At 40.1% G+C, this 14,601-nt stretch overlaps 1 long non-coding RNA gene across 3 annotated transcripts; it reads right to left on the bottom strand.

Moving 5' to 3' along the window:
* Positions 1-281: 281 nt before the first annotated feature.
* Positions 282-14,096, bottom strand: LOC141729158 (uncharacterized). Of its 3 annotated transcripts, XR_012580431.1 has the most exons (4): positions 11,663-14,096; positions 4,967-5,283; positions 1,185-1,245; positions 282-976 (listed from the first exon to the last, which is right to left on the bottom strand). It is a non-coding gene; the product is annotated as an uncharacterized LOC141729158 (long non-coding RNA). The 3 variants fall into 3 exon arrangements; XR_012580430.1 differs by having other exon boundaries at positions 282-1,245; positions 11,663-14,090; XR_012580429.1 differs by lacking the exon at positions 1,185-1,245 and having other exon boundaries at positions 283-976; positions 11,663-14,071.
* Between the last annotated feature and the right edge of the window lie 505 nt (positions 14,097-14,601).

Below are 14,601 nucleotides of genomic sequence, written 5' to 3'. Positions count from 1 at the left end.
CATTTTAGGCACCTGTGGAAGTAAGTATTATAGACTACACTGACACAGTGCAGAAAATTTTACCACACTGTAGAGACAAGTGCCTTTAACATTGTTATTTTATGTCATTAAAGACTATGAACCAAGAAGAAAAAAAAACAGTCATCTTCCTTTCACTAATTGTCTCATGAGCAGAAATCTTGTAATGCAAGACTACAAAGACTCTTGTAAATATTAGTCATTTTTGATACAAGATTAAACTTTAATAAAAGGAGTGTAAGATCTCTCAGATATTCCTTTTTCATATGGTAAGTAAACTCATAGTAGATGTATTCCTTCAGTCCTAACTACAATATCCTATTATACTAATAATATCACTGCTAGTAACATAGAAGATACTATTAATACATTGTTATTGTGTCACGCATCATCATTCATGTGCAAATCAATTTGCTTGAGTCCAGTAAAAAAACATTTACGATTGAAACATCAGTAATTTAATGAGGAACATATACACAAGATCTTTCTCCCAAAAATCAATGTCTAATTTGTTTGTGGAAAGAGCAGAAGGTGATTAACTGAAGACATATACTTGAAAATAAATTGCTCTAGCTTAGGATAAAGATATCTTTCCTTTTCTTGTAGGCTCTATTTTAAATTTCTTTTATCTGACATACGTTCTTGAGGGAGAATTCTGTCCACTTGTATACACTAGTTTGAATCCATGACAATGCTTTCATTTGGGACAGGGAGGCTTAGGTGAATTAGAAAAGAGTATTTGAAAGGGGTCCCCTCTCCCACTCACTATACCTCCCTGCTTCTTCACTCTAACTTCAAGTTTCAGGCTACTCACCCAAAACTAGTTTCAGGGAAGTTCACATCTTGCCAAGCACTGCTTTAATTCTCTGTCAGCCAAGACAACCTTTTTTGAAGTCACAACTTACCAATGAAGCATGACAGCATGTGGGAGCATGACACTGTAGACTACCAGGAGACACTGTGGAAAAATAGGAGGAAATTTTTTTAATGAAAACTACTTGGTCCTGTGGACCTGACATCCACACCAGACATGGTTAGGGTTTGTCTGTTTATTCATTTCAGACTTTTCCTCACTAACAGAACACCCATCTATGTCTGGAGAACATTGAATGGTTCCTGGAGCACTTCTGTCCATATTTCACCCAAGAGGAATCCATTTCACTCACTTTGAGACTGCTCCAGGATGCAAAGCAAAGTACAGCAGGTAGGAATAGTCAGCAGATTGATCTAAAAAGAACACAGCAATATGCATTGGCACACTGACATCAGCTCAGTCCTTGAACATCAAGCTCCCTCCTACTCAGATGCTTCTGACCAGTGACTTTTGATTTTGATTAAATCCAGACCTTAATATTAGATTTCTTTTCAGCCAGGCATTGTCTTTTTACATGTATATTTTTATAACCATTCAAGCTACAAAGGAGTCCGTTCTGAGTTGGATCTCTTGAGTGCTGCCACACGATAAATACTAGGTAGCAAAAGCAAACGTGTAGCTGTTTCACACCAGAGACCCTTTTCCAAAACGGAAATTTAAGTTAAATCACTTGCACTCAATGCTGATTCATGGCAGTGTAAGGGTACTTACACCATTTTCATTGTAAATACATCTTTCAACAGAACATTATGTTTGCATAACTCAAGGTAATATGTCCCTATATTGATAGTCTACCTATGCAGTCAACTCAGTCTCTCTCTGCAGAAACAGGATCCTTGCAGTCATTCCTTCCAACACAGCAAGGCCTGGGCTGTTCAAATCAGTTATACAGCTCAGTTATCAGAAGCTTCTAGGTCACTTTGGACATATTTAAGCAGTAAAGCTTGTGGAAACAATGGAATTTATAGTGTGGCAATATTATAGCAACACAGCTTAGCTACTGTAGCATTCAGTATTTTGGTAGGCTAAAATCAAAACTTGATTTAGAATATCAGATGTAACAAAGAATAAGTCAGCAAATGTTTCTTGGCTGATATGATGGCTTTAAGAAAAGACTAGAAAAAGAAAGAAACAGGTTCATGTCACAGAACAGCTGGTATTTGTAGTAGCTATTTTGGGTGAAAAAAAAATTTAGGACTCAGTTTATTTGCCCCTAGCTTGTGTCCAAGTATAGTATACACATGCTCGCTGCAATGCCAGACACCTTTCATAGACCAGATGGGATTCCCTGCGGCACCTCCAATAAATACTTGATGCAGGCACAGTTGAACTTAGCTCCAAGAGTGAGAGCCCTTTCAGACAGAGATCCTGAATGTGGATATCTAAAAGTCACTTAACTTTACACCAAAAAAACCAGGGACTTGATTCAATAGTCTGAATGGAGAGCAGACACAGACAATTACTTGATAAAAATTCATGTTAATGCTTATTCATCTAATCTCCCTGGCTCACTATTTGGAGTTTAGTTATATCAGTATTTTGCTCTAAAAATGCAGAGTACATAGAAGGAAAGCAACTCTGTGCAGGATGCAAGCCTGTGAGCCTGCAACATTATATTACCCAGTTAGATAATATAGAGGATAGATAGTTCAAAATGGTAAGAGGTTCTGGTTCGGGGTTTTGTTTTTTTGAGGTTTGTTTTGTTTTTGTGATTTTTTTTTTTTTATTAAGTGCAAAAATAATTAGGGAAGGTACTAACCAGTATACCATATGCTCCATGTCATGTGGAGCTGTTGGCAGCTGTATGCCTTTTAACATGTAACTTACCTACGGATTTTACGTTTGAAGGCTTACAGAAAGAGGTGATGTTTAGATTGCAGAAGCGGTAATCTACAGAACAGCGGCTTGTTTAGATACGTATCCTTAAATTCCCCTTGGATTGCAGCGTCCCCTGGCTGCGAACTTCCCGCGCGTTCCCCGGCCCGGGGGAGGAGCTGCTCTGCAGTTCCGCCAGTCACCGCTGCGCGGCGCCCGCTCACCGCGGCTGGGAGCGGCCGCAGGGAGGAAAACTGCAAACGTCTCGGAGAAACCGAAACAGAAATAAACCGGCTCTCTAAATCGGCATCACATTCATGCAACGGGTGCTTCAAATTTAAAGTCATCCTCTCCCACTCTCCCCCACCTTGCGATAATCCAAACTAATAGAAAACAATGAGCCGGAACTCTTTCCAAATAAAATGATTTTCAGACCTGAATTCTAGCTCTGTGTTTATTCCACAAACACTACTAAGCTTCATTTTCCAGGAAGAATTGCTAACACTGGATTAACTGGTCTTAAAAGTTACTTTGTGTGTTGGATTCATCTGTGTTGCAGTAAAAAATATTCATTCTGCCTAGGACAGATATACATATATAAAGAGAGAAATCCCGAGCATCTTAGGGCTGAATTGAATTATCTGCAGCATTAGAAGAGATGTGTTAATTAAGATAAAACTCAGAACTCACACACCTATATGTACATAAACAGAGACCAAAAAAAGCGATTATTAGTTTCCCTTCTGAAAGCTCAAAGAGCTCCATAGAGAAGGAGAATAAATTTAGATTGCAGACAAACCCAAGTTAAAAGTATTAAATGCTTCTTCATCTCTCCTAGCTCAAACAGCCACTATGTTAAGTCTACTAATCATCTACCTCTCTCTTGCATGACTGCAACAACATCCTTCAGCTGAATCTTTTTAGAACAAACAAAAGAAAACACAGATCCTCAGCCTGGGAGTTGCAGGTGCACAGGTGGCTGCTGTTGCTGGAGTTCTCTGTGGGCACCAAGAACTATTTCAACAGTGTTCTACCTGCTGATACAAGTGTCAATACTACCTTCTACAGCACACATACAACCATAAAAAAAGGTATGATCTCAGGAGGAGCATACTGCTTTTCAAATTATCCCAAGAAATATTCACTTTCAGCCAGGCATCACAAGGACCCTGTCAACCCAGTTGCCAGGTACAAGCACAACATTATTGGTTAACTCTGCCCCTGAGCAGGCCTTCTAAGTTATGGTCAAAATCAAGCTGCAGACCCTAGGTGGGCCCTCTCTGTAAACTATTCTGTAAGATAAATAGCACTGACATATTAGGTTAATGTGCCCAGTTTGGCAATAAATGTAATTTCACCTGAGTTAACTTCTTGTAGTACCAAGAATTTTACAAAGTCTCTCATAGAGTAGTGAATGACTTTGAATGGCAGTGTCCTCTCTCTTTCACACTTGAGGGTTTTCATCAAAGATAGTCTCATGTTCTTCACAGACACCCATTTCCTTAAAATATGTATCCTTGCATTCCCTCATAACACTTTACTGACAAAGTCTTGGGGTTTTGATGTGATATTAAACATTATGATTGACTTAATTCCTCTACCTTTTTGGATACCTGAGTTTAGCTCTTAACTTCTGAGAAAGCAAACTGAAGTTAACTGATTTGAAATCAGCTACCTAAAACTGAGAACTAAACTTTTGTTTAGTTTTTATTTGTTTGGTTTTTTGGGGGGTTTTATTGGGTTTTTTGGGGTTTTTTTTTGGTTTTTTTTTTTTTTTTTTTTGTTGTGGTGGGTTTGGGGGTTTTTTTGGCAGTGAGTTAAGAGAGTTTATTAAATTTAGCATTATTTTCATTACACAATCTATGTTGGAATTTTATCTTAATCTTACTTTAATGAGTTCAGAGTCACTTTTATGAACTATTTACTCACCTCCTTTGGATTTTTATGTAACTGCAATCAGGAGTCCCTCTCTGCTGAAAGCAAGATGAACCTTTTGCCTTTGCACTAAAAACATGACTTCAGTTTATGCCGAGAAGAAAACACCATAGATGAAATCAAAAATTCACTGGGCTCACTTGCTAAATACATACAGAGAGTACAAATGTGTTGTCATATGTACACACAGGTGGCTTAAGTAAAAGACAAGAAAGAGCACAGATGAAATACAAGGAAAGTACCTAGACTAATATTAGCATATATCACTTGCATTTGCATCTAATGTCTAAATGGAGAAAGTAAACCTCATGTTTAATACAGTACCAGTTTCTCCCTTCTTATTCTTCTTTGAAGATCCACTTGCAGTGTCACATCATTTCCAGAAAAAGCTATTGGAACAAACAGCTTGGCTGCAGTGTGAGTATGTCATCATCTGACCCAGCACTGTATAAGACTGGGGAGCAAGCCGCCTCCGCCACACAGGCAGAGCCCTGCACTCCTGTGCACACCTGGCTGCACCACCTGCCTGGGCCTGGGGACAGGGCAGGAGGCTGCGAGAGGTGGCAGGACCAGTCAAGTGCTGGGCTAGGTATTTCCACAGATCAATGAGTCAGCCAGTGTCCGTGCAAAGACAGCCGAACCTGGAGAGATAAAGAATGATAACATCAGTGAAGGCTGCAGTTGCCAAAATGGGATCGTTTTGCTCTGCACCACACCCTCCCTGGCCACAGATTACTTTTTCTTCAGCTGTGTTACCCCTGCTCTGGGAAACTGATCCAGCTACACTTTTTTTCCCTGAGGCTGCTTCCACTCACATCAGTTTCTGTATCTGGCATATCAAATGTCTGTGCTAACACAAAGTGAGAACAGCTTTCCCAAGATGGGGCTTAGATTGATTTAAGTAACTCTGGGAAACTGCTCACTGTGGGGTAGGAAGGGACACACAGAAAGGAAAAGCAGAAAAAAGATAATTTTGCTAATAAAAAGAAACTCAAACTCAAATATTTTTCATCAAAATGTCTAATAATTCTGCACAAAGGATGCACCAGTTTACGTCCTATTTTGGATGTGTGAAACTTGTCATCTGAGAAGTAATTTCTTCTTAAAATAGACCTATTTCTATTCAATTATACCCTCATATTTTAGGATTGAAAACTTATTATTAGACTCTCCAACATTAGGATGATGACTGTAAGAAGTACATTGTTTGAAGGCAGAAGCTTTTTGTCAGGCTTGTGAATGAATCTGCTAATAAATATTACTTTGAAACATAACTACAGCATTTTTAAAACCTGCATGTGACAGTTTTGCAGCTGCAAACATTCCCAGCTTCCAAGTATACATCGCAAGCTGTGCACACAGAGATGTATAATGTACTGAAGGCACTTGAAATTTGGCTGATGTTATTCCACAGGAAAAAAAAAAGATAAAAATTCTTGAATAAATCCTAGAAATACCAATAAGGAAAAAAAAAATAAGAAACGTAAAAAGCTCACCTAATTTTCTCAAAACATTTTTTTTATCTTCCCATTAAAATAGGCTATATTTTTTCTATACCTAAAATAGGCTATAAGTCAACTGATACAAGTACATGGTGTTTCATATTATACAATGAATCTGTTGAGATAATAAGTACCAGCTGGATCTATCCCCAACAGCAATAACAGTATGTAAAACATGATTATAATGTAACAGATTGTGAAACAGAAGAGACGGTTTCACTTATTAAAAGGCCCTTATGTTAATTCAGTAACAGAAGAGAGTTCTGCTAGTACACAATGCTTCTAGCAAGACCTTTATGGTAATACAGTAAATTACTTAAAAGGTGAATTCTCCAAAAATATTGCCCATTAATATTTTAGGAGCTTTATTACACATGCACTTATATGCAAATATGGGCCCACTGCTGAATGAAGCAGAGTCCTTGGTGATAGAGGACATTGAAAAAGGCTGATGTACCAAATGCTGCCTTCACCGCAGCCTATTCAAGCAAGTCTGGCCTTCGGGACCCCCAGCTGCCAGACATCATGGGGAAAATCTGTAGCAAGGAAGCTGTGTCCTTGGTAGGAGGTGATGAAGTCAAGAACTACTTGGCCAACCTGGATTTACCCAAGTCTATGGGTCCTGATGTCCTACAAGTCCATGACAACCTGTAAGTGCTGAGAGAGCAGGTAGTTATCATCACAATGCCACTTTTGATATTCTTTGATCATTGGCAATTAGGAGAAATACTCAAGGACTGATGAAAAGTAAATATCCCTCCTGTCTCCAAGAATGAGGACTCCAGGTCCAATCAGCCTCACCTCAGTCCCTGGCAATATGATGGAGTAACAATTCCCAGAAACTGTTTCCAGTCATATCAAAGACAAGAGTTTTAAAGGAGTCATCAGCATCACTCAGAGGAAGTAATGCTCAATACCAAGGAGAAAAACTTCTAAAATGACTGGTCAAATAGATGGAAGGAGAGAAATAGATATTGTTTACCTGGACAACAATAAAGTTTTTGACATTGTCTCATACAAGAACCTCGTAGAGAAAACTGAACAAGCAATGAGATGGAGTGGAAACAGGCTGAATATCCTGGCCCAGGGAATGGAAATTGATTGAAATCTAGCTGAAGAGCAATAAATAAGCAGTATGTCTTTTAGGTCAACACTTCTGTACAACATTTTCAATAATGGTTTGGATGATGGGGCAGAGTGGACCCTCAGCAGGTTTGCTGGTGACGCTGAGCTGAGAGGTGTGGAGGATACGGTGGAGGCTTGCACTGCCATCCAGAAGGACTCGGACAGTCTGGAGAAATGGGCTGCCAGGATCCTCATAAAGTTCAATAAGGGTAAGTGCAAAGTCCTGGGTCTGGGGAAGAACAACTCTATGCACCATTGTATGTTGATGGTTACTCAGGTGAGAAGCAGCTTTGAGGAAGAGGACCTGGGGGACCCCGTGGACACCAAGCTGACCATGAACCAGCAATGTGCACTTGCAGTAAAGGATAGAGGATTCCTGGACTGCATTAGGTGTGTTGACAGCAGGTTGAGGCAGTTGGTTCTTCCCCTCTTCTCAGCACTTGTGAAGTAATGCCTGGACTACTGCATCCCCAGTGCAAGAGAGACATGACACGTTAGAGAAACTCCAATGATGTATCACTAAGATAATTAAGGGAATGGCACATTTTTACTCTTAGGAAGGGTTGAGAGTGGCTGTTTTTTCTATGATTCTATGTTTGGCCTGGACAAGAGAGGTTTCAAGGTGGATCACATATATGTGCACATATATGGAGGGAGGGTGTAAAGGTGACAAAACCAGGCAATTTTCAGTGACGCCCAGTGAGAAAACCAGAGACAATGGGCACAAACTGGAACAAAAGAGACCCTCTAAACACAAAGAAGTACTTTTTTACTGCAGGGGTTAATGAGCACCAGCAGAGGTTGCATAGAGAGATATAGTCTTCCTTGTGGAGATATTCAAAAGCCATCTGGCCATGGCCCTGGGCAACTGGCTGTAGGTGATCATGTTTAAACAGGTGAGTTTAAGCAGATGACCTCCAGAAGTCCCTTCCAACCTCAGCCTGTTATCGTGTCAAAACTTACACATGCTATGACTTGCAAATGTTACATGCTTTTAGCAGGCAAGAACATGTACGCAGGCACAGCTAAACATCAAGCACAAGGAGTTGGCAAGCAGAGACACAGAAAGCCATTCCAAATGTCAAGTAGCTTAAAGGCAGAACTGTGTTCAGTGATGAGTAAAAATGAAAACACTTTACATTATTTGAAAAGGAAAATTTTTGCTTCAATCTTTTATGAACTGTTTGTTTCTTCTTTAGGCTTTCCAAAAACCATTCTGCTGAGCAGCATTTACCTTGATTTTGAGATCTTTAGAGCTATTCTAGTTTATGACAGATTTTGAAGTTTACCACAGCTCTTGTTACCTTCCAGAGCGAAGATTTTTTGTCTTGCTATTGGCAACTCCTAATACATCACTGTTCCTATGTGTCTTCCACTACTAAAGTATATTTGCAAATTTCGTTTTTTTCATCTAAAGGCAATGACCAAGTAGTCAAGTGGAACATCAGTTTGGAAGCAAAGCTAGTGGGAATAATTGGCCTGTTTGCCAAGTGTCTGCATGCTAGTCCCCATCCAAGATGGCCTGCTGAGCGCCAAGAAAATTCAGTCACACACTTGTTGCTGATAGTTCAAGTTGAAAAGAGCCACCTGCTGTCAGCTTGCATGATGTTGTTTTTCTAAACAAGGCTCACAGCATTTGGTGCATGTTTTTTCCAAAAAAAACTCCAGTGCCCAGATTTTTGCTTCCCATTACTGATATTATAATGAAGCAGCTTGAAACAGGCTTCTTAATAGCATGTTTTGCAGAAGGCAACTGCTTCCCCAAGGATTTAGTAATTTTTGAAGCAAATCCATAAATGTTGATCATTTTAATGATTTGTTTAAGATATAATGTCTATTCTTGAATAAGCAAAATTTACTACACTATATTGTACTCATATACAACTCTCATCTCTTTGAAATGTGACGGCACACCTGGGATTAATTTCAGTATTCTGTTGATGTATAGGAAATTGCATGGAAAAGCTTATTTGGCTTGAAATATCAGAAAATCTATGCAGGAGGCAAGACTTAAAAAAAAAAAAAGTATTTTCTTTCTCACTTTGCAGTTGCTGTCTCATTTTTAGGTTGTCTTTTGATACTGGGGCGGAACAGCACCTAACATAGACACCTACTGTAACCAAAAAGTTCTAACATTCAAACAATCAGAAGTGGCATCCATGAACTTATACTGGAAAGTTAATATAATTGAAATAAGTTTACAGAGACAAATATTTCATTCCAGAAAAGAGACCTCAGCTCTAGAGATTACTTATTGGCTAGTGACAATGTTTTCCTGTGATAAAAGCATATTTTTGATGCAATAAGGTTTGGACACATACACAGAGGTTCCTGGAAGTACTGAAAAGAATTATTTCATTCACTCACCTCACATCACAGGTTTCATCTTCCGAGTAACAATCTCTAAATGTAAACAGGATACGTGTGCTCCCAGAACTTGGGCTTGAAGCACACTTCTCAAAATGGAGTAATAAAGACATCGAAGCTGTGTTATTTGTAATAGTTTAAGTAGGATTAGACAGGTAAGAACATCACATTCTCAACTCTTCCATTCTCCTTGGAGACATGCTAACCATTGCCAGGAACTCAGGGCTGCCTCATGACCAAAGAGGCCAAAAAAAGAGAAGAGAGACAAAAAACCCTCCTGCAATTTCAGCATATCTGAAGTTTACTCTACAGTAAACACAGCTCTTTAATACACAAGTAGTTACCATGTGTGGATACCATACAATTTTCTAAAATTCAGCTATTTTTTTAAGAGTCTCTTAAGAGTCTCTTCTTAATTTTCTTTACAAAACTGTTACTTTAAATTGAAGAATTGTGCAGCACTATCTTCAGGCAAAATACCTCCTCCATAACTAAGTAATCATGTTAGGATTTTTTAGGCTGAGACATGCAGCACTGTAACTAACAGAGAAACCCAAATAAACTTCAGGCCTTCCCAGAAGAAATGCAGTTCTGCAGAGCCAGCACAGGAGGTCTCCAGCACACACTGACACTCATCCCTCAGCCTTTCCTCATGCATAAAGAGGAATAATACATAATGCATTTACACAGAATGCTCATAAAGCATTTCCAGGTTAGCTTACCTCTCCCTGGAACAGCTCAGCCCACATAAGTGGTGTGAAGCACTTAGGTTGCAGATCTTGCAGAACACACAAAACAGACGTGGGAGGGATTGCTCCCCATCAGTTGCAGGCACACCCTCAGAGCAGTCCAGTTCTCATTGCTGGAGTTCCAGCAACTATGGCCCTTCCTCTTCATCCTGTCTTCCTCTTCATCCTGCCTTTCCCTTCCCTCATTTCTGCTCTGACTATATGCAATTATACCATCTACCTGTAATATTCACATCCTTTTGGAGCATATTGCAATACTTGGGCACAAACTGGTATCAGGAATATCAGGAGCACAGCCTTGATTTCCCTATTTCTCTCTGTCACTTTTTTAAACATAATATCTCAATGCCTTTTTAACCCATCCATATTATTCTCCAGATGTTTTCTAGGTGTCTTAAGAAGGTAGCAGATATTTTCGGTACAGATAAGAACCTGATATTTTGTCAACATGTGGATTATCATAGGTCAGTTTGGGTTGAAAGGGACCTTTAAAAATCTTCTAGTCCAACCCTCCCCTGTAGTGAGCAGGGATATTTTCAACCAGATCATGTTACTCAGAACTCTGTTCAACCTGACCTTGCATGTTCCCACAAATGGGGCATCTTACCACCTCTCTGGGCAGGTCTTAAATGTTCCAGTGTTCCACCACCCTCATTGTGGGGGACATTTCTTCCTTATATCTAGTCTGAATCTATCCTTTTTAGTCTAAAATCATTACTCCTTTGCTGGGATTGAGAGACACAGACCATACTATGCAAGCAAAGCCAGTTTATTACACTAATCACCAGTATTTATAGTTCTCTAAATTCCATGCAAAATTTGCTACTCAGACCCCTTTGCCCCTGTTAACATAGCAACAAAATCTTTTTGTTTATCAAGTCCCTGTTATTTCTTTTGTGCCAGCAATGCCCTTGTTCCATCTTCTCTCATCAGAGTGACCAGACATGATGTCTTCACTTTTGTTCTTGCCTTGAGTTTATCTCTCCCACAGTTTACACTGTACCAGGGCCAAGAGGTCAGCAGCACTACCCAGCTCAGCTTCTGTAGCTGTCTCATCTTCCACACTCCTTCACTGCTACCACTACAAGTCCTGTTAAATTTTGTCCTGGTTTAGGGCAAATTTGTTAAAGAATCTGCAAAGGAGGGCCCCTCCAGAAAGTGAAACCCACACGGCCCCTCCCCCCAACCGGTTTGGGAAAAAATTCCTTGGAGAGAGGTGGAAAGAACCTGTTTATTTGACTGGCCCCACACCCCCCAGCACACAAAATGAACAATACCTGATGACACCGCTCTGAGAAAGATGGCAAAATCAGAAAGTCTCTTTCGGGGGTGGTTGCTCTGTTCTCAGTCCCTCCGGCGCTGGGCCAGCTGCTGCAGCCGAACCTTCGGTGTTCCCAGGTCCCAGTCTGAAGCAGGTTCAAAATGATCACAGAAACAGGAGAGGAGAAACAGTCCAGGAAGGAATATGGACTGTTTAGCTAATAAGCAGAGGCAAAAACAGAGCAGCAGCAAGAGCAGAAAAAGAGAGCAAGCAAAAGCAGCAAGCAAGCCAGAAGTGAAAAAACAGCCTTATGTACTGCTTGTCTCTGTGTTCCTGATCAGAGAAACCCAAACAAAACTTCCACTCTTCAGAGTCGGTCTTAAAGGCACAGAACAGGTGAATGGGGATACAAGAATCATAACGTCACCCCAGGACAATTTTCAGCCCTGAAAGGCCACAGCAAGGTCCCCCCAGAGTCTTCTCCAGGTTGAACAACTCCAATTCCTTCAGTCTTTGATCACAGCAGAGGTGTCCTATGCTTATTATTATTTTTTGTGGCCCTCCTCTGGACCTGCTCCAATACGTCCATGTATTTCCTGTGCTGAGGGCTCCAAAGCTGAAGCCAGAACTGCACCAGAGTGGAGTATAGGAACAGAATCATTTGATGTGGCCACTAGGTGGGTCAGGCAGGACTTGCCTTTGTTGAAGCCATGGGGGCTGTCTCAAATCACGTCCCTGTCCTCTACGTGCCTTAATACAGCTTGCAGGAGCATCTATTCCATGGCATTGTTGAGTAAATCAGCCTTCCCCTTGTCATCCATTTGCCAGCTTTGCTCATCATGGGCAGGACACTTTCCTTGATCTTCCTTTTCTGGCTGGCTGCCTCTATATGGCTCATCTTTGTAGAGCTTCAGGTGCTTCAGTGTAGCCAGCAGATCTCAGAGCAACAGGCTGAGGGCTCTCACCAGCACCCTGTCCTTCTAACCTTGGTGTGTCATCCCACAGCTTGTCACATGCAGTCCTGCTATTATCCCTCTCCCTTGCCAAGTCTAGCTTAAAGCTCTGTCATTGCGCCACCAGCTCATGAGGAAAGACCTCCCTTCCCCCTTTGAGAAATGGGAATCCCATCTGACACCAGGATGTCTGGTGCTGTGTAGGCCATCCCATTATTGAAAAATCCAAAACTGTTAGTAGCACCAGTCACAGAGCATGTTTTAACGGTATGGTCCCATTTGTTTCATCCCATGTAGCTGCCTGGAACTGGAAAGACAGAGGAAAGAAGCACCTGTCCTCCAGATTCCACTACCAACCATGCCAAGGGCCCTGAAATCTCTTTTGGTTGCACTTGGACTACACATTGCAGCTCCATCACCACTCACACAGAGCAACGATAACAGGTAGCAGTCCAAGGTTGGGAAGGTTCCTGGTGATGTCCTTAACCTGGCTCCCAGGGGAATAGGCCCTGGCAACAGCTGCACTGTACACTGCAGTCAAAGAAGACCATAAACATGCCAAGCACACTGTGCTTGCCTCAAGCCCTGTTTGCCCCAGCCCCCTACCCGTCTGTAAATATGTGTAGATGGCTTATGACTTACCACACCTGAGATGAAAGGGAGACCCAAAACCAGCTCAAAGTAATGATCAGCTGGCAGAATCAGCCTGTCAACTTAAAAATATAATTTATCATTATGAATACAGGCAATTTGATTTTAAATAACAAGATTCCACAACTGGTTTTTTTGGGTATTAATTCTTATGACATAATTTTAAGTAGTCATTTTCTCATTTTATTTTGTGCCTTATTTTCTGAATTGTATTTTGTTCTTCATATTAGTTTGAATTAAATTTATCACTTGTCATAAATTTAAATTTATGACAAGAAATGAGACATGTAAACTAAAAAATCTAATCTCACCTGACTGCTGTTTCTAGCACTAATGGATAGCGAAAAATTGTTCTCATCCTGTCTTGCAAAACCTACTGCTTTCAAGCTTTTATTTGTGTGTATTACACATGTTTTGCATGCTTTTTATTTGGCCAGAATGGGAGTATACCTAAAGATTACTGAGTGAAGGCCAGATTAGCATGATGTCTGTTCTGTGGTTTGGAAGAATGCCCTTCCTTGTACATTTTTCTCCTTGGAATGAAATATGCCATTTTCTAACAAAAAGCTGGAAGAGCTAAGTTCTTTTTGGGTTTTTTTTTTGTGCTGGGCAAAAGTTGGGGATTGAAGTTAGCATTCCACTTGTTCAAATTCTCCAGACCATTATACTAATATCAGTCTTAGCCAATTTATCACTATTTTTCTTTCTTCAGTATGTATGAAGTGGTCAATAACTTTAACGGAACTCTCATGTTTGAAAAATCCAATTTATTCTAATAAGAATAAATGCTATGTCATCAACATGCAGTATTCTGCAAGTACATATTTTTAGCAGTTTTGTGAAAGGTATTGATTGGGTACATCTGGCCAATTCCATGTTTCTAAAATCCCAGCACATTCATTTATAAAATAATATTTCAGAAAAAAGGTGACCTTCACAGAGCAAGCAGTGTATTTTAAGCTATTTAAGTGTGCATCTATAATTCAAGAAATCTGCAGAGAACTGGGCTTTTTTTTTTTTGCCTTTGTTTTTTGTAACCTTGGTAATGCAGAGCATGCTTTGAGAAAGAAAAAAGCCAAGAATTATGCACTGATATTATTTTATAAATGCACATTGCCTTTCTTACAGGGTCTCCAGTCTAAATTAAGCATACAAATTGGATGTAGTAAATGAAGGTAAACAATGAGGAGGGACTCAAATGAAGGACAGATTGTGCTGGTACAGTGCAGTGAAAGATTATATATGGAACAAATATTGGTATAGGCTAAATTGACAAAGACTGCAAGATATATAGCTGAAGACAGAAGAAAAGCAGTAAAATAATCTATAAAACATTAACTTGCAACCCTGA

The sequence above is a fragment of the Zonotrichia albicollis genome, chromosome 5 (assembly GCF_047830755.1).
Source record: "Zonotrichia albicollis isolate bZonAlb1 chromosome 5, bZonAlb1.hap1, whole genome shotgun sequence".
Classification (NCBI taxonomy): domain Eukaryota; kingdom Metazoa; phylum Chordata; class Aves; order Passeriformes; family Passerellidae; genus Zonotrichia; species Zonotrichia albicollis.
The sequence above is the reverse complement of the archived record's forward strand: the minus strand, read 5'-3'. Positions and strand labels throughout refer to the sequence as shown.